Raw genomic sequence first — 20,051 nt, forward strand, 5'->3', positions numbered from 1 at the left:
CCAGAGGCGACATGAAGGTGAACATCAGTAAGTCCCAAGTTATACTGAGCAGCCAGGAGTATGAGGGAAACCATCAGCCAGGGGACGTGAGAAAACAACTATCACCGGTGAAATTTAAATGCCTAGGTCGTATTATTAGCATGGCAGGAGGATGCGACGAGGCTTTGAGAGTTAATACAGGGTGCAATTGGGCGATGATTGATTGCCGTCGATGATTACAAAAGGTCTTGCGTGTCAAATACTAATTTACATGCTCCAATCATCAGTAGCGGATTCGTATTGTACGGCTTTACAAGAAAACCATTCGACTTCCCTGTCCATGGTAAATAATCATCAACTACAGCCGTGAACAATCCACTGCGAGTTGAAGATCTCCCCCCCCAAGTTGGTAACATGTCTCGCAATGTTGCGATGCAATCGTGTACAGAAAAAATGTTTGTACCGCAAGATAAGTACAAAAACCCTCAGTGAGACCACAAGTGTTTAATGTTTTCTGGAGAAGAAAGCTCGAAAATAAGGAATAGAAAATGCTTGAAAAATCAGAAAACCGAGTCTGCGACAGATCGTCAAAGTAACCCTGAGAGATAGTAAAGGAAGTAAGAAAAAGGACAGTGTGGTTGTGTAAAAATAAAAGTATCTCTGATACAACACAAAGGCCCAACAGCCTTTTTAGAAGGTCATGCGCGCAACTTGCTACATAGAAGGGCGTTTGCAGATGGGTTGCACAAGACATATTAAGGAGACATCGTCTGCTTACTTATTGTGATTTATTCTCTCCACAACTACACTGGTGAAGATTTGGTGTTTCGTTAATTAAGGGTATTCGGTATTAATCGAGCGTAAATGCCAACTTTTAACCATAATAGAGGTTTTTTGGATTAGATCGCGTAAATGTGTCGTTAAATCCGCCACCACCCGACACAGCCAATTAGTAAGGTTTGTCACGTAAACAAAACATGCCAATTCGTTACTCGTTCTTCAGCACACCGCTTGTGTGTTGAAGAGTAAACCCACAACATTTACAATTTGAGTACGACCTTTTGACGGTAATTACAACCAGCCCGATCAGGCGACAGCCACAGTTGTTAATTATATGCATCCAACATTTGTAAAGGCTCTCCCCACCTTCCAGAGGTTTTACCACACCACCATCGGTGGCCTGACTCGCAGTAATATCTCAACCCTAGAAGGGAGAATGTATTTTACGAGGGCCAAAGTACCAAAAACTTCGGTGATTAAAACCTGCGCTCAAAAGACAAACTCAAAAGACAAGCCGTGGTGGCCAAGACAATAATATCACACACAATGAGCTGGCCTTATCATTGTATTGGCAAATTAAATCAGAATCAGAATATTTATTTATACTGGTAGGAATCCGATAAGCTACAAATCTGTGTTTCACAGATGTCCAGTGGGGCGGGTGACAACGTTACAACAACAAAACAAAAATCTGATACAAGTGCAAAGTACAAGAAAGGTAAACAAATCACCCAAACACATACAAATAAAACTAAATTATCCTCATCCTACCAGGCAAAGCCTACTGAGATATATAGCTCTTTTTCAGAAGAAACCTGGCCACAAATAATATCTCAATGAAGTGGAAATGTAAAAAGTCAAAATCTCTATAAGCATGTTGATTCTGAATGTGGAGGGGAAAAACCTGAAGGACCCAGAGAAAAATCCATACGACCACGGGGAGAAACATGCAAACCCCTAATATACAGGCGTCAGGGTCAGGATCGAGCCCACTACCTCCCAGGTGAGGTAGTTAACATCTCGCCACCGCAGTGCCCTAAACATGTATTGGAACACGTTTATATAGGACTCATTCAGATGCATGATTTGCCCTACTTATTGTTAATCAGCACGGCATTACGAGCAGAATGACCGTTTGGTGGAGGGGGAATGAAGCATATAGTGCTGCTCACGAAAAAATAAGGAATATCATGTGAGGGTTGACTCGGCTTTTGAGCATTTGCCACTCTAAGAAGAGCAAGATGACACAGCTTAGTAAATAAAGCATACCAACGCTCGTGACGTCACTCCACATCGACCAGCCCCCCTCATTAATATTCATGACCAGGTGACGTCCTCCAAATGGACACCCCCCCTGACATTAATAATAATTAGCAGATGACGTCACTCCACATGGGGGGGCGATGCGCCTCCTCCCCCCTCATCAGCGTCAACTGACAACCCTCACTACAAAGGCAGAACCCTCACGTCACGCGATCTCCGTAACGCTATGGAGACAGAACAAAAAATGACGTCATGATGAACAAGGGATTATAACTTTTAAATTAAAATAAGTCTGTCACCACGGCCTTACCAATTGCATACGAATTGATGCAATGCATATCACGTCGCGGTCTGCTTTTCGCTTGCAAGTTTCAGATTTACTGCAATACACCCGTCCTTGGACGGGCAATAGGATAGTTGGCAATAACAACTAACAATGACCCTCATCAACCCAGTACACGTATGTGCATTGCGTTTTTTTACAATCGTGTCAATGCAAGTGTTCAAAACACTTTTGATTAATATTAAGCATTTTTAATCTACGCACGTCAATGCCTAGAGCTCATTTTACACACCGGTCCGAAATGATCATGTTAATTGTATCTCAAACATTGTATGCGTATTGTATGAACTGCATCTTTATGAACTGCAATTTAACTTGTTTCGAGTACACACTCCAAGACTTATGTATGAATAACCAATGCACCAAAAGTGCAACAAATATTTGAAGAGTGCACAAAGCCATTAAACAGAGTTGACGGCAAGTTCTGAAAACGAAAATTTTGTGGCTGGAAAAAATGTTTTTGGCTGGAATCCTGTCTGCCTGGTGCGTGGTCAAGTGCAGTCTCCTTGTTCTTTTGTATGGCTGATGGACATGCAGATGGTGGTCAAGCCAGATAACCGTGTCTGGGGTAGCGGAGATGTACCGCTGCGATGTCTCCTTCGTATTTGTGGGGCGGAGGCACAGCGTGCACATCTGCCGGATGACATCGCCACATCCTACCGACTCCAGCTGGGTCCGTGCGTCACGCTGACGTCACACCCCGGCCCGTGGATCCCGCACAAATAGGTGGGATATGATCTTGATTTGAAACTTCGTGACTGCAGGAATCCATACTCTTTGGTTCTTTCGGTAAAGCCACATAGGTAAAAAAAAAAATAGATCACGACGTTTCGATCGTGAACTATTATTTTTTCTACCTATGTGACTTTACCGAGGTGGGATACGCTATCGTACTATACAGGCGCCGCCCCCCGCATAGCGCAAATTCGCAGTTCCGTGATTCATCTTTAAGGGACATACTTGTATGCACGTGTGTTGAACTTCTTTCACATCATATGTAGCCAACCGTGCTAATCGGAGGTGCCTTGTGCGTATCACAGTTACGTGCTCAAGAATGATTTTTTCAAATTACGTTTTTCTCAACAAAAAAAACCTATCATTGATAAAAATACAAAGTCTTTTTTTGTTCACAGGTTAACTAACTCGAGTCTCAATCTGATGGCGTCACCGTGTCATGCCAGTGCCCAGTGGCGTGGGCTTGCTGTGGCCACTTTGATCTGAGTAGAAGCAGCCGCCCTGGAAGTTATTCCTTATTAAGTAATCTTTTTAAGTTGTAATCTTTTAATCTTGTTTGTTATTAAATCCCTAATAATTTTTTTGTACTGTTACTAATACTTTAATTATTACATTTATACGTATTTTGTAAATCCAGGGATAAATAATGAAACACTAAACTTTTTTCTTCGGCAACTCACTCCCCCCCCCCCCCCCCGTTATAAATGTATATGGGAAAATAGGCTTCATACAGCGCGATTCCATTCACACGCTGCTTTTCAGGAACGCTTGTTATGTGAGGGGACACGCGTATTATAAAAAAAAATTCTCGCTGGATAGTTGGCTGGAATGAGGGACAAATGGACACATCGAAAGGACGTGCGGGTTTGCTAGCTATATTTTATAAACAGTTCAGATGAGCGAGAGGCCTGTTGTCCCTATATTGTTGGACCTTCTGACATTCAGTAACAATGAAACCATTATCTGTAAATATCAAGTAATTTATTCTGAAGTTGAAAGCGTGCAGCCACAAGTATACATTTTTATGAAATGAAATTATGCAAAACATATCCATAATTCTGGATGATCAACTGAATGATGAGCAGTGCACATCTATTTTGACAGTCCTGCGTCAGTCGTGTAAATACGACATTGCCATGCGAGGCGTCTCCAAAGAACCAAAAAAACTTTACGCAAAACAGCACTTATTTTAACCAGCCCATAAAACAGGATTTGATGTCAAGACCTTTTCATTGCTCTAGCATAGCAACACCAAAATATCAGCTGTTTTGATACCATTATTTGGCCCCATCCCTACAGTTCTTATTGGAAGCAAATTTTTTAAACACATTAGTCTATAACACAACTTTAAAAAGGGAAAAAAACATAATAGGTTACAATCCAGGCAATTGCCCTTTTTCATAGCAAATCATCAAAAACTGGCACTGAGCAATGGGTAAAGAAAGTATCCCAAAAAACTAAAATATTAATGTCATTTATTTATCCAGCCCCACCAAGTCTAAAAACTGTTAATCAAGATGGTAATTAATTGGGATGTTTAACAAATACAATTGAGCATATTTGTGCATGTGAGGAAATATTCTTTTTTTAAAGAAAACTAACAAAAATAAGCAAAGACCACGGGGAGAAACATGCAAACCCCAAATACAGATGACACTAGCTGTACTACCCGGCTTCGCCCGGGACTTGTATCTACCACGGCCGGCCGCCTTTGTCTCCCCAGTGGCGATGTTAATACGCTACAGTAGTTAAGTTACTCGTTTGAGGCAGAGTCGACCTAGGGGAGGTTCAAATAATCGTCACCGGTGGTGGCCGTGAGCGGGAATCGAACTGGGTTTGCCGGGTTGGTAGCGCAGCGTAGCGTTAAGCACTACACCCACCGCTCCTCACACACCACACACGCACAGACACACACACAGACACACACACAGACACACGCAGACACACACAGACAGAAACACACACACAGACAGCACGCTAACCACTACACTACCGCTCCCCACACACCACACACGCACACACACACACAGACACAGGCAGCACGCTAAGCACTACACTACCGTTCCCCCTACACAACACACGCGCGCGCGTCCATAGGTACACATACACGCGCTTGCTGCAGACACACACGACTTTCAGGGTGCATACGGCAGTAAACGACTGAAATAATAAAGCGGCAATGCTGTGTAAGGAACGCCTTAGACCCGCATTATACATTTGTGTAATGCGAGCGTAAACACACAAACACACACAAACACATACACACATACATACACACATACACAACACATACACACAGACATACACATACACAACACACACATACATGCACACAAACACATACACAATACACACACACATACATGCAGACACAGACAGACATATAACACACATACACACACACACATACACACACACACATAGACACACACATACATAGACACACACATACATAGACACACACATACATAGACACACACATACATACACACACGTACATACACACATACATAGAGACACGCAGACATACACATAAAGACATAAAAAAACCCACATACATACACACACACATACACACAAACACATACATACACATACATACACACATACATAGAGACACACAGACATACACATAAACACAAACACACATACACATGACCCGGCTTCGCCCGGGACTTGGATCCACGATGCCCCGCCGCCTTTGTCTCCCCAGTGACGATGTTCACACACGACAGCAGTTACGCTTTTGAGGCTGAGTGGACCTAGGGGAGGGCCAGGTCCGTTTCAAATAATCGTCAGCGGTGGTGGGCGTGAGTTGGAATCGAACTGGGGTCGCTCAAGCAGCTTAATGACTGTTTGTACAAAGAACATATAAAGAATCGATTATAATAACCAGGCAAGAGTCCACATTATAGACTGCCAGTACACGCACTCAGCTTCATAAGCAGGCTAGAGTGTACATGATAGAGTGGCAGTACGCTCACCGAGCTTAATAAGCAGGCTACAGTGTACATGATAGACTGGCAGTACGCTCACCCAGCTTAATGAGTATTTGTACAGTGAACATTAAAGTAATCGATTGTTGGCGCGTTGGGTTTAAAAGTAATATTAATAGCACACATTGTGGTGGGGGTGTAGTGAAGAGTAGGAAAAACTTTGATGAATTTACCTCAGAGTGGCGTGGTGGGTGTCGAGGCCTAGTAGCGTGCAAAGCCTGCGGCCTCGCCTAAAATTGTCGGCTTGGAAGAGGCAGGGTACGGGTGGCGTTCCTTCCCCCCCCCCTAGCGCTCCAACAATACTGTGTAATGGCTATCATTTAATTAAATACGGAGCTTATGAAAGTGGCGAAGGCGTGGCTAGCCGTTGGCAGGGGCAACCGCCGTCCAATGAAACTGCAGCCCTTGGCGAAGGCGTGGCTAGCCGTTGCCAGGTCCAATGAAAGCGGCGAAGGCGTGGCTAGCCGTTGCCAGGGGCAACCGCCGTCCAATGAAAGTGCGTATGGGCCAAAGTCCACACACACACACACACAGACAGACAGACATGAACGATTTTATATATATAGATAGCTATTTGAGGTACTGCCTCCTAAGGACCTTTCAAGTCTCTGCAAGTGGACATTCCAAATACACAATTGCAATTTACGTACACGGTCCACAACGAACCCACCCTCCAAGTCGCTGGACTTCAAGGCAAGCCTCACCAAATCCAAACACTCGCTTTGGCTGCAAATAGGGGGTGTGTGGGTGGTTGGTTGTTAATCTCTCCGTTCTGGAATGAGAAATAAATCAAATTCATATGAAAAGCCCTTTCACACAGAGGGGGCCATCACAAAAAATAACAAGCTTGCATTCCCCCCCACCCAAATATGTCTCTCATTAGGAATAAGCAAACTGAATATTGTAAACATTCAGCATTATGAATGTCACGGTAACCGAGACTACTAGTTCCTTCTGTTTTCTGGACCTGAGGCCTTTTTGGCTGGTCAGGGTCATCTGGCCGATTGTCTCTTTCCTTTTATGTTGTGCCCGATTGGCCTGGGGCCTACGCAATGAACAGATGGTGTGGGCATGTGCCACAATGGCCCAAGACCCAATCGCACAACTCATTGTCCCATTGCTGCAACAAAAGGTTTAATCTGTGGTGCCTTTTCATGGCAGATGGTGCAACATTAACTGCCTGGAGTCAACTTCAAGATCTGCCACGATCAATGCAACGCTGGAAAGGTGGTGAGATGTCGCTGGTTGTGCACGGTCCCCACTCAGTTTTACGAGGCACACGAGGGCAATTTGGTTAAGGAATTTTCTGCTGCTGTGACCCCCACCCAGGACAAGCGGATTGAGAAACGAACGAACCTCTGTGGCTGGGAGTATGTTATTCATATTCATTTTAAAAATTATATTCAGGTTTCTCTATCACGGGGTGTTGAGAGAAAACTATGGGGTATTGATCAAAGGTCCAATTCCCTATGTCCAACCAAGTGAAGGGCACTGTTCGTGGCTGGAGGATCAAGGCCCGTGGGTTGAAATTACACATTCCCATGGAAATTACCAGTCTATTCATTGGTCAACCACTATTGACTTCCCACAAAGTGCTGCAGGCTCATAACGGGACTCATTTGAAGACTCGCTAAGGCAACCATGGCTGAGATAATTTGCCATGATATCCAAGGGCATGGTTGCTATTATTTGTTCGATGCTCCATTAGTTCTGGTATGCACCACTGCCAAGGCAAGTATCACCAAATAATGATGAATTATCCCCTCTATTTCTTTAACCTCTTTGCCTTGAAGAAGGACCATTGCCTGATATGTCACCTAATATATATATTTTTTTTCCTTTTAAAGGCAGCGTTACTGACCATATGTATTCACAGGGCTGTGGAATTTTCCCTCCGTGCCCCAGGGCTACGAGGACAAGATGAATCAGGTTATGTACACATTTGAATGGAAATCCATTTTGGCAATTACTGATTTATGACTGTTGAACCCCAATGGGTCGCCCACGAGTATACCATATATAGCATATGCATATATACATAGCTGGATAGTAATATCCCAATTTTCGCCCTCCCATTTTACGTTATTTCGCCATAATGTACTCAACTCAATGATACCCAATTCCGTTTTACGTACTGTGGTACCTCGCGATAAAGTACTCCAGATTTACGAACTTTACCATTAAGACTTAACATTTTGAGTCTTGGAGAGACTCAAAAATCTGGCGCACGAATTCACGGACACGTTCATGTGCCAGATGGTGCCCAAGCGTGAGCGTTCCTAAAGTAGAGGCGTCTCTTTCATGTGTCCACATAAGCAATTTCCCCCCCCCCACATACCGTATTTATGGCCACTATGTTTATACAAGTGTAAACTATTTTTAAAACGATATACGAATACATATAATATAACAGACAAGGTAACGTATCTTAATATATCAATAAAATACACTTACTTTTCACATGGTTGTACAGTATGAATGCGCAATGGGTGACTGAGCATCCTCTGTTTAGGTACTCTACTACGTTTTGATCCACCAAAAATGCTTTGATTGAAGTACTTTCGATTTTACGTTCTGGTTTTCAGGAACGCATCCCGGGCGTAAACTGTGGTATGCCTAATTCTAGATTTGAAGTTTTCGTGACTGCAAGGATCCATACTTGTTTTTTTCGGTAAAGTCACATAGGTAAAAAATAAAATAAAATAAATGAAAACAACTAAATTAAATCACGACGTTTCGGAAGCAACGCAAGCCTCAGTCTTCAGGTGGAACCGCCACACTACAGTAATTTTGCTGTGGCAGTTCCACCTGAAGACGGAGGCTTGTGTTGCTTCCGAAACGTCCTGATTTTATTTAGTTGTTTTCATTTTAATTTATTTAATTTTTTACCTACGTGACTTTACCGAAAAAACCAAACTGTGGTATTCCTGCACATGCATCTCGTACTTAAATGAAATACCGATAAATTACGGCCCTTTGTCAAATCAATGCTGGATTAAGAACTCCCCCTACAACATGCCAGTCATGACAGTTGTGTTACCATAGTTTACCACGCTGGTTAGCGCTGGTGGTGGGGGCAGTGGACTGGTTTAGATATCACACCCACAGATGTCAGCTGTGGCCAGGAATCGAATTTAGGTTTCTGCAACGACAACATGATCCTTTATGAACAAGTACCAGCTGTCCAGGCATGAACCCATGGGCACACAGCATCTGTGGCTGTCACTCCTGGCGTCCACCCAGCAAGAAAGTAATGGCGGTTACGATAATATGAACCTCATGGTGGGGACTCCGGGGTCCCATAAGCCCCCGGCTCTCGCATAAACTGCGTTGCGACGTCATTTTGTCTGTTGAAAGCGAACGATACGGCAATCTATTCCTCTCGACGAGCTCTACACAATGCGCTAATCAAAGTTTCAAAGTTTTGTTTCTTCTACGCATTCATCCTCGCTTCGCTTGGACGAAATGACAACAGAATGATCCGCGCCAGGTGGGTCGCAGCGTTTATGTGTGCTGTGGGAAGGAGTTGCCAAAAATAAAATTAATTACGATTTTGACTTACGTTTATTCAGGACCCCGAAGTCCCGCCATAAGGTTCATATGGCTAACATCGTGTTGGTAGAACCCTTTATTAATCCACTGCTGGATGAGGGCCTCCACACGCCGTTGTGGGTTGCAGGGGTTATTTTACCATACTTTATCACCCAGACCTTGGAAATCAAGCAGGCTTTAGCCTGGAAAGTGCTTGTATGTATGTTGAATCTCTTTAGCACCGTACGTAGCCAACCGTGCTCATTGGAGGTGCTTGGATGGATGACCACGATGCACGGTTTACATAAGTATGGGCATCCCTCAATATACGGAAAAGATACATTCCTGAAAAGTTGTCCATAAAGCAAAATCACATGTATTGAATCCAATTTCCATTGACTTCCATTATAAAATTAGAGATGCATTCCACCAGGAAAAGAATTGGCCACAAGGTGTACCATCATTTCCCGCATATAGCCCGCATACGCGTATAACCCGCAGACGCATATACCCCGCAAAAATAGCGTTTTGTGTAAAACAAATTTCAGATAGCCCGCACCTCCATATACCCCGCATGCATTCATATCTTTGACGTCGTTACCGCAGCTTAATTCCATCATATTAATACGAAGTTTATGTTTGTAATACATTCCACTATCAATTGTTAACATTAAAATCATAACGTGCACAAAGAAAAAATAACCGGAAACGAGTGAACTTAAAACAGTAAATAAGTAACAAAAGTAAATATCCAATAAGTAACACATAATTGGTAGATAAGTACAGTTTTAGCACTTGTAGAATGCGCACTGCGCTGACAATAGCGGCACTACGGTAACGCCGGTTGCCTCGCCCCCAATCCCTCACCTCTCTCTCCCCCCAGCTCTCCCGTCGCCGGTAAACAAAGTGCGCCCACTTCAAACATTGTCCCACTTCAAACATTGTCGTTTAATTGTACAAACAATTCGAATCATTTAAAACGTGATAACATGTGCAATTTTAGTGAGTGGTTTATTCAGCAGTGCTTTAGTCAAAGGTAAGTTTTGCATAGTGGATAGTCCTACCATGAAAAAATTAAACGAGTCACACGTGTAAAATATTTTTGGGATAGCCCGCACCTCCATATACCCCGCAGGGTCTTGTTTTGTTTGTAAAAAGTGGTATACCCCGCGGGTTATATGCGGGAAAATACGTTAATAGAATAACATATAAGAATACAGCAAACCTTTTTAAAGTACATATTTAATGGAAAATCGACAATTTTATGATAAAACTAGCTTTACTACCCGGCTTCGCCCGGGACTTGGATTCTTGTCTTGGATTAATGTCATATTCCCTTATATTTCACTAGAAAACCCTGAAAAATGTGATGCTTGCAAGAAAGAAAAAATCCGAAACAAATCAATTTAACTAAATCGGATGTTTTTCACTCAAGAAAATTAAACCTTAACCCACTTATACGTAAGGTCGATTTAGGCAACTCGGAAGGGAATGACGTGGCGAGCTGAAAATAGTTCCCTTAGAAATTCCAGACAGCGTCAGCTGTGCAAATTGCATGACGTCAGAGCTCAGCGTTCGAGAGTTTTTGCTGCTTCACACAAAGATGTATTTTCTGCTTTATATTTAAGAGCGAGCTGAAATTAGTCGCGTTGACTTAGAAAATCGAGACGGCTATGCCGCGCATTTGTGCGGGATACACGGCCTACGCGGAGGGTTGGGGATGCGTGACGTCGGCAGGCACACTGCGTGACGCTGCCGCATGCGGGTGACGTGACAGATGTGACGTCACAGCTCACTTGCCATGCAAAATATATCCATTAATGCGCCCCACCCCCCAAAAAATATAAAAGTCTATTTTTAAATCCTTTATATTAAGTTCACTTGCTTGCTTGCTTACGACCGTGCAAATCTTTTGGTCGTTTTTAAACCCACTTCCCGTGATCCAATCGAGCTGACATTTTGCACACAAACTCGTTGTGCGAGACAATTAATGTTCGTGAAAATTTTTTTCCAAAATTTTACACTGTTTAGGGAAAACAAATTAAATATTTAATTACCAATTGCTTAATACTGGCAGACAATCATCTGACCCATAGGTGGCAGCCATCTCAAGCCAGAGGACGAGAGGACTCTAGCCGCCACGCATATAAAGGATTTATAGTGAAAAACTTTGTTTTTACGGATTAATTTTTTTTAATTGTTGCATGGTGTACAGTCTGGTAAGTACCCACGTGGCAAATTTCAAGTTTGTTGCATGTCGGGAAGTACGCTAAACATTTTGAACAGACACACATAATCACAAATTTCCCTTATATATATTGAAAAAACTGAAAATAAGTAACAAAAAAAGACTGTACAGTACTTATCAAAATGCAGTGACCGCTATGAATTGCACGTGAGGACAAATGACAGACAACGTCTCGTCTTATTTCCCCCCTGAAAAATTAATAGTTTAGAGATTCATAACGCCGTAAATGTGATTTTAACAGAACATATATCAATTCCCCAATTTTTAAGTTCCATTTTTGCAAAACTCCATCTATTGAGTTGCCGTCCCCACGAGGCATGACCGTAACCGCAATTCCCTCGTAGAGGAGAGCATTGTACACAACAATAATAATTTTGAAATTTGTAAGGCTAATATATCATCCAAGGTATCCCAATGCGCCGTATGAGCGGTAGTAATGTTTGGCGATCCCACGTATTGATACCACAACAGATTTACGGCTAACTCCTCCAAACTTTCTTCCCAACAGCGGAACGAAGACTGTGAAAGCTACGCGCCTCACACAGCCGTGCTGAAAACTCTCATAAAGTCTACATGAGGTTGGTGACATTAACACATTCCTGCGGAGGGAGCTGGGAGGAACGTTGGGTTGCTCAGGTCAATGGCCAGGGTCAACGGCGGCGTGGTGTATTCCGCATATATGGCCGACTGTGAGGGCGGGCACAAGCCGGTGTGAGTAGGTTAAACGTTGAGTTTTATAAGGGCACCACGGGGTGACCAGCCCCTCCCCACCCAGCCCCACCCCTCCTCCCCACCCAGCCCCACCCTCCCCTCCCCACCCAGCCCCTCCCCTCCCACCCTCCCCTCCCCACCCAGCCCCTCCCCACCCTCCCAGCCCATCCTATTTTTGATGCACGACGGACGGACACAATAATCCCCTGTGGGCTGGTGGAACCAGGTGGTTTCTACCAGGATAAGGTGTGGTTTTTACTCTATTGTTTATACGTTAACATTATTATCCCGTGCACGTGGATGGTTTCTCCCTAGTGCTGGTGGAATGTTTTATTTATTTATTTCGTAATTAAAATATTTCACCTGGAAAAGGTCCTTTTGGGCGGAACATGCCCTTTGCATGGGTGTCAAGCGACACACGTGAAACATGTAATGACATGCATAGAGACAAAGATGCCCCGTGTAGCCTCAACAGACTGTTGGGGCAAGTGCTGTTAGCGAGCACCTATGAAGGGCCGGCACGGGACACGAGGGGTGGGGGGCAACCCCACGCCCGGCCGCCTTTGTCTCCCCAGTGGCGATGATCTTTAAACACCGCGCCATGGTACTCAATTGAGGTGTCAAGGGCACGTAAAGTTTTTAAATAATAAAATAATAAGCGGAAACCCAAAACCGCACTTTGGCGGCAAAATCCTCTTGGGGAAACACGGAACGAAGGCGCCAACATTTTTGATAATAAAACATTAAAAAATAAAACATAAAAAAATAAAACAACACTCGTGTTTACGAGAATCATAGCCATAATTGTCTTGTTTGCAATCGAACGTAGTTACTAAATTGCCTCACTCTCACTAACGTATGACATTTCATTATTGCTTTATGTACGGCACTTAAAAAATCGACGTAACTTCCATTAAGTTGGTACTTTAAAACCAGTAATACATGTTAATATCACTATTACAAATAACTAGTGTATATATCGTGCATACTTTTTAACGCACAACACTACACAGTATAACGCACTACAGTATACGTACATACTGCAGTAGCGAACTCTATAGTTCAGTACTCTACACGAGTTATATTCCGAATGGAATTAGATGTTAATTGCTATATTTATATATTTTCAGAGCATCTGTGTCAAGCCACTGCTGGATGAAGGCCTCCCTACCCCTACTGCGACCATACTTCACCACTCTGGTCAACGCGGCCTTGGGTGCAGGCCAATATACAACTTTGGCGCTAACATAAATTAAATACGTCGCGACAACAATGCTACTTTTCCTCAGAAACGCGCTTAAAAGTACTAAGTAAAATATAAAAACCTTAAAACAGGAGCAGACACGTTGATCGTCCGCTGACCAGCAGCCCGTGGTGCTTCGAGTAGGCCGCAGCGAATAAACATTACACAACGCTGCCCTTCGCAATACGTCCTACCACGAGTGTTTCAGTCAACACACACACAAATATACACAGTAGCGAGACAACTAGACATGATGTTAAATTATAGAACACAGTCATATTTGTACAGTGCGGTACAGTGCATGGTAAGCACGTGGCGAGCACGTTGTTACGATCATACGGAACTGTACGTCAACGCGCGTTATTCTATAAACTATGCACTAGGATAGGCTTCAATCATGAATAATTGTTCTTATAGTTGAAATAATCGATGTTTTTTTGGTGTTAATGTAACACTATTCCACACAACATGCCGCTTAATATCAGCGTGCGAGCCCCTGACGTTAAAGTTGACCATACAAACCCCTAACACGGCGCACCATCTTCATCAAAATCACCACCATCCTGCGTGCATTACTCAAATTAATCTAAAAAACAAGATGCGTTGTAGGAACACCCAACGCGTCGCAACTCACCGAATAGGCGAGAGCTGAGAACACGCGCGCCTCGTTCCCACCGACAACACCGGCAAACTCTCGCGCGCTGCCCGTCATCCGGCCGTGCTATAATGAGGACCCATCCCACTCCCACCCCCCTCCTCCTCCGCCCCCCAGAGGATCGAGCGGTTTTCCCCCCAAGTTGAACTTAAATCCACGTTTTTTCGGTAAAGTCACGTAGGTAAAAATAAATAATAAAACTAATAGAAATAATCATATAAATAAAATAATTATTATATTTCGGGATCGAACCCACGACCTCCTGTATACCGGGCGAAATAGATAACATCTACAAAAGCTTTTTTTTTTGGGGTTAGATCTCGTAAACATAAATGTGTCGTTAAACCCGCCACAACTGACAACCAATTAGTGAGGTTTGTCACGGAAACAAAACGTGCCAAATAGTTAATATTTCAGCACACAGGTGTGTTGGAGAGTAAACCGACATTTAAAATTCGATTAAATATGAATACGCGTCCGAAACAAAAGGTTTAAAAAACATTGTCATTATTTCCAGATCAATGTGCATCACATCCCCGCGGACCACCTGGAAGACCGTCGCAGACCGCTGGCGCTCCAAGCGACGCTCTCTGAGAACCACTGCGCTTGGCGAATCCCAGAGGTTGATATGGAACTGGCAGCCTGTGAAATAGCTGATAAACGACTCATGAATGCTACATTGTTCAGTCGCTCACTACACTGTCTCACATTTGATCAAGATTGAGCCGAAATTGGAGGTTAGAGGAGGGAGGTCCCAAACACGTCCCAAACACGGGTAGTTGTGCAGCCAGTGCTACAAAATTAATGTTTAACCTAGTAGGATGGTTGGCTCTTGAGTTTACTTGATTCATTCCACGGATGGTCCCAGTTTCCTGGCTACAAGGGAGATCCGTGCTCCTACGTTAGCGCAGCAGCAAACTATTTAACGGTCATAAATTAAACACACGCAAATTTAAGAAAACACAATGCAAATATAATGAGCGAAGAGGTTACGTAAAAAAAGTTAGGTACAGTTGCAAGTAAGCCCTTCATTTTGGTCTAATAGGGACATAAACAGGAGAGAAGGTTGAGAACCAAGCTATAGATGAGCAGCAAGGGTACTCCAGAAACGTGAAACAGTATTGGGGAAATACTTTTTAACAAGCAAGGTTTTGAAAAAAAAAATAGTTTTTAATAGAAATAAGGCGGCAATTCTGAGGCTATGGGAGGTACTCAGGAACTAAGTGGCCGATTTAATTCTACCAGGCAATACCTGGCACATAGGTGGCTCCCAAACATTAGCATCTACGTTCCAATAATTGGTTGGTATTTTCGTTAAAGATGGGGTAGTGACCGGTTCTCTCCCGGATTCTATAAACCGGGTACCCCTACCAAAAGCCTAAGTAACTATCTCCCCTTTGAAGGCAGATCGCAAACTCCTGGCCAAGATACTTGCAAGTAGTGTGGATGCGTTTCTCAATTATTGGAGAAGCACAGACAGGATTAGTTAAAAACAGGGACTCGGCAGACAACCATGAAGACTTTGGTTAATGCGGTGGAGTTAGTTACGAATGACAGCTTGGCTGCCTATGCACTTACTCTAGATGAGGAAAAAGTGTTCGACAGGATGGAATGGGTATTCCTAAACTAAACTAAAAGCTAAACTCTGTATTTTACCAAGTAAGGCCCGCTGAGCTATATAGCTGTTTAAAAAAAAAGAAACGAACTGTCCACAAATAATAACTCAACGAAGTGGATTATCACCTGAACATTTAGAGCAGCCAACTACTCTAAACGCATGTTTATAAATGTGGAGGGAACAACTGGAGGACCTAGAGAAAAATCTACATAACCACGGGGAGAACCTAAAGCTCTAAACATACAGGCGCCACGGTCGAGCTTGAACCACAACTTACTCTATACCAGGCGAGGTAGTTTACAATCTTGCCAACGGTGGTACCCTATTCTGGGTGATCGAGAAATTTGGCATTCCCCCCCATCAATTTATTGACAATGTAGACTCCTTTACGTGAAACCTTTTGCCTCGGTGGTTACGAATGGCCTAGCGTCTCCAAACGTTGTGTTTAGTAGGGGCACGAGGCAAGGTTGCCCTCTTTCCCCGTTGCTGCTCACTCTGGCCATGGAGCCATTTGCCGAATGTGTCCGGAGTGCTCAACAAATCTCAGGGGTAAGGTATGGAATGGTTAAAAAAAAAATTGACTTGTATGCCAACGATGTTCTCATCACATTCATGGACCCGACAACCTCGATATCTGCTATATTGATCCTTGTGTGGGAATACAGGGGAGCATTAGGATATAAGTTAAATGTGGCCAATTCGGAATTGATGCCCCTATCCCCCATATCTCTCAAACCCCCGGAGGGATTGCTAGCCTTTAAATGGTGTCCAACCCATATCAAGTACCTGGATATGATGATCCCTTCATCTTTAACATCACTCTTCCAGACGAACTTTCCTCTCTTGCTCCAAGAGACCACTACCTTATTAGTTGAGTGGGTAAAAAGACTCCCCTATCCCTCCAAAATAGACCATCTGATAAAGATGATGGTCCTCCATAAACTATTATATTATTTAGGAATGTTTCTTTCTCGGATCCCAAAGCTTTTTTTTAGAGTACTTCATTCCCAATTCTCATCCTTCATCTGGAACTATAAACCCGCATGGATAGAGAGTTGACTCTCCCGGGCATATTCAAATATCCATAAGGGAGTTACCTTCCAGAATATTGATTTAACCTTATAAAGCAGCGGTTCTTAACCTTCAATGCAGTCTGCACCCCTTTGGTTTTCAATAAATAAAACATGTATATTGTTAATAAATACATAGGTTTGATGAAAGAAAGTAGTTGTACTTTCCTGCCCATCCTTAATTTGTGTTTTCGATTATTTACCTGCGAAACAAATATGGCATGTCTCGCACCCCCAGGAGGTGCGTGCACCCTAGGTTAAGAACCACTGCTATAGACGGAGGTGTTGGCAAATGGTGAGAGGAGGAGTCTATGAGCCTGTGGTCCCCTCACTGGCTTTTCCTTTCCTCAGCTAAAGATAGGCCTCGGGGCCTCAGGTCACAGATGCGGACAGTTTCCTCGGCGCCGGGAATATGCAGAGGTAGAAGCATCCCCTCCTCCCAGTGCCCATTCGTAGAAGGTATCCCACTTTGGGGCAACCTCTCATTGAAAATGGGGAGCAAAGAGATAAGGTAGTTTAGCTGGAGAGAAGCAGGCTGGAAACTCTCTGTGACCTGACTTTAAGAGGGACATTTCTTGCCCTTTGACCAGCTGCAGGTAAGATACAGTATCCCCCAAACACATTTCTTTAGATATCTGCAAATTAGGAATACCATCACGAAAAGCACCCAGCAAACCCCTAGATCTTCCCTCACCTTCTACCACCAGGGGCACTGGAAGATCCGTTACTAGGAAGCTCTGGAATAGGCTTCTGGGGCAAGACATCTCCCAGCATAAATGGACCTACATCTGGTGGACCCCTCAATCTGGCCCAAGGTCACAACTATTGATGCTCATCCAATGTAAATGTATGTGTAGTGGGTTCAATTTAGGCGCACACACTTCTTGGGAGGCAACACTCATTTATTAGAACAGTAAGTATTATAACACTGTACATTACACATAGGGTGGTGACCACCGACCTACTCAACTAACACACACTTCTTTAACTCTCAGCTACTCTAGCGTGACCCAGCCAGGTGGGCTACTGGCAGGTCCGCTGACTGGAGGCTTGATTCTTCTTGGCGGCTTCACAATGCATCTTCATCCTTGGCACGGGCAGCCTCGAACCTTGTGAGGAGGCTGCTTATATGGGGCTCGGCGTGCCCGGGCCCCACCCCGGCCACGCCTCCCTTCGAGAACCCTCTCGAAGCCCCCCCCCCCCTACTGTCCACGTGCCCCCCGAGGTGCCCCGTGGGCCCCCCGGCCCCCACTGGGATCCGGTCACGTGTCCAGCCGGGATCACAGAGAGTGCCATGGCCTCACAGCACCACCGTGGCCTCCCGAGTCCCGAACCAGCCCTGACGGCATTCCCGCCTCCAGCCAGGATGACGTCATGTGTGTGTGTGTAGACCCGCGTGGTAGTGACGCTCCCGGCATAGTGACGTCACACGTGTGCATGTATACACAGTAGTGATGCTACAATCACTACATCACCCTCCCCCGCGAAAAAAAACCAGCCGTCCCGGCTGTGACAATACAGAAAAAAACAGTGTGCCTCCAACAGCAACATCAATAAATAACCGGCGACCGATAATAATTACCGCGAGAACATATGTACACACACCGAGAGGGGGGAAGGGTAAAACGTATGGAACGAGGGGAACCAACAACAACACATGTACACCAAAAGAACTGTTCAACCTACTTATCCCTCAGCACAGCCCATCCGTGTGAATTTGTACGCACGCACCGACATGGCACCTACGATGACCAATTACGCTGCGTCAAACTGACCAGCGCGCTCGACTGCAAACCTTTAGCATTACGGCTCAGAAGGCCATTTTGGCACAATGAAATGACCATGAACCCCTTTTCATGGACAGAGTGGCACGGGTCCTTTCTTGCCCTTGTGGGTACAGAACACTTAAGCCACAGGCTTAGAGACAAGGAACGGAAATTTGAGGACAGATGGTCCCCATTCCGGCAGAGGAGCCCTAGTGTGAGGTACAAACACAGTGGGGCCGGGACGGATGCTAGGGGGTTTTTTTTAGCCCGTCCTTCAGGGATGGACAGGAGCTAATTAATGCCCTAGAGGACTTTCACAAGTCATACATTCACTAAGCTCGTGTAAGTTGCTTTTATCCTATCCTAGTGAAGTATGGGAATTGACGGCAGGAACTTCTTGACGGGTAACACACTTTTATTAAATCCTTTAGGTATCACAATACAACGTGTGGTCTCTCTTCTTCCTCCGACACACTCCACTAATCTCGTGTAAGCTCTAGGCCTCTGGCTACACCCGATACACTTGACTCGTGTAGACCCTATGCCTCTGGCTACACACAATATACTCGACTCGTGTAAGCCCTATGCCTCTGGCTACACAATACACTCGACTCGTGTAAGCCCTATGCCCTGGCTACACATAGTACATTCGGCTCGTGTAGACCTATGGCTACACCCACTACACTCGCCTCTGGGTTACACAGAGTCCCGGTCCCCTTAGGACAGCGGGGCTAGGTACCGCAGGGCTCTAGGTCTTCATCCCCGTCTTCCTTCTTCGCTGGTTACACACTGCCCTTACGCCTGTGTGCATCCCCTTTTATAGCCCCTGCTCACGAGGGACGGAGCTGATGCGGCGTCGACGTGAGCGTCGTTCCTTAATGACCCAATCACGACGCACTCTCTCTACGATCCGCTTTCCCCAGCGCGTGTTAACATTACTCCACCAATCACACTGCGCTGCCACCTGATCACTCCCTCTCAGCGCGTCACCGCCCACAGCCAATCGGTACCCCGTAACCCACGACCCCGCGCTGACCCCTGATCCTCCACCGTCAGCGCGCGTCACCACCTACACAGCCAATCATCACGCACTGTGCATACGATCCTTAATCC

The 20,051-nt window shown here is 44.6% G+C and overlaps 1 protein-coding gene and 1 long non-coding RNA gene across 8 annotated transcripts in view; one reads left to right on the plus strand and one right to left on the minus strand.

Annotated features, from left to right (window-relative positions):
• Positions 1-15,076, plus strand: part of LOC133352566 (uncharacterized) — a 36,326-nt gene extending 21,250 nt beyond the window's left edge. The window contains exons 3-7 of the long non-coding RNA XR_009756278.1: positions 2,903-3,091; positions 7,258-7,323; positions 7,973-8,025; positions 12,384-12,453; positions 13,717-15,076. This is a non-coding gene — a long non-coding RNA (uncharacterized LOC133352566). The remainder of the gene's footprint in view (positions 1-2,902; positions 3,092-7,257; positions 7,324-7,972; positions 8,026-12,383; positions 12,454-13,716) is intronic.
• LOC133352564 (equilibrative nucleoside transporter 1-like) overlaps positions 1-15,167 on the minus strand; it is a 60,115-nt gene extending 44,948 nt beyond the window's left edge. For 2 of the 7 annotated variants that reach the window (XM_061568293.1, XM_061568287.1), the window contains exon 1: positions 14,464-14,561. The gene's annotated coding sequence lies outside the window, so the exon portion shown is untranslated. Of the gene's footprint in view, positions 1-6,746; positions 6,869-7,957; positions 8,004-13,911; positions 13,948-14,463; positions 14,562-15,031 lie in introns of those variants that run through there. The other 5 variants (XM_061568288.1, XM_061568290.1, XM_061568289.1 and 2 more) reach the window with 5 other exon arrangements.
• Positions 15,168-20,051: the final 4,884 nt, after the last annotated feature.

The sequence above is a fragment of the Lethenteron reissneri genome, chromosome 41 (assembly GCF_015708825.2).
Source record: "Lethenteron reissneri isolate LAM-NWPU_2019-01 chromosome 41, ASM1570882v1, whole genome shotgun sequence".
In the NCBI taxonomy this organism is placed as follows: domain Eukaryota; kingdom Metazoa; phylum Chordata; class Hyperoartia; order Petromyzontiformes; family Petromyzontidae; genus Lethenteron; species Lethenteron reissneri.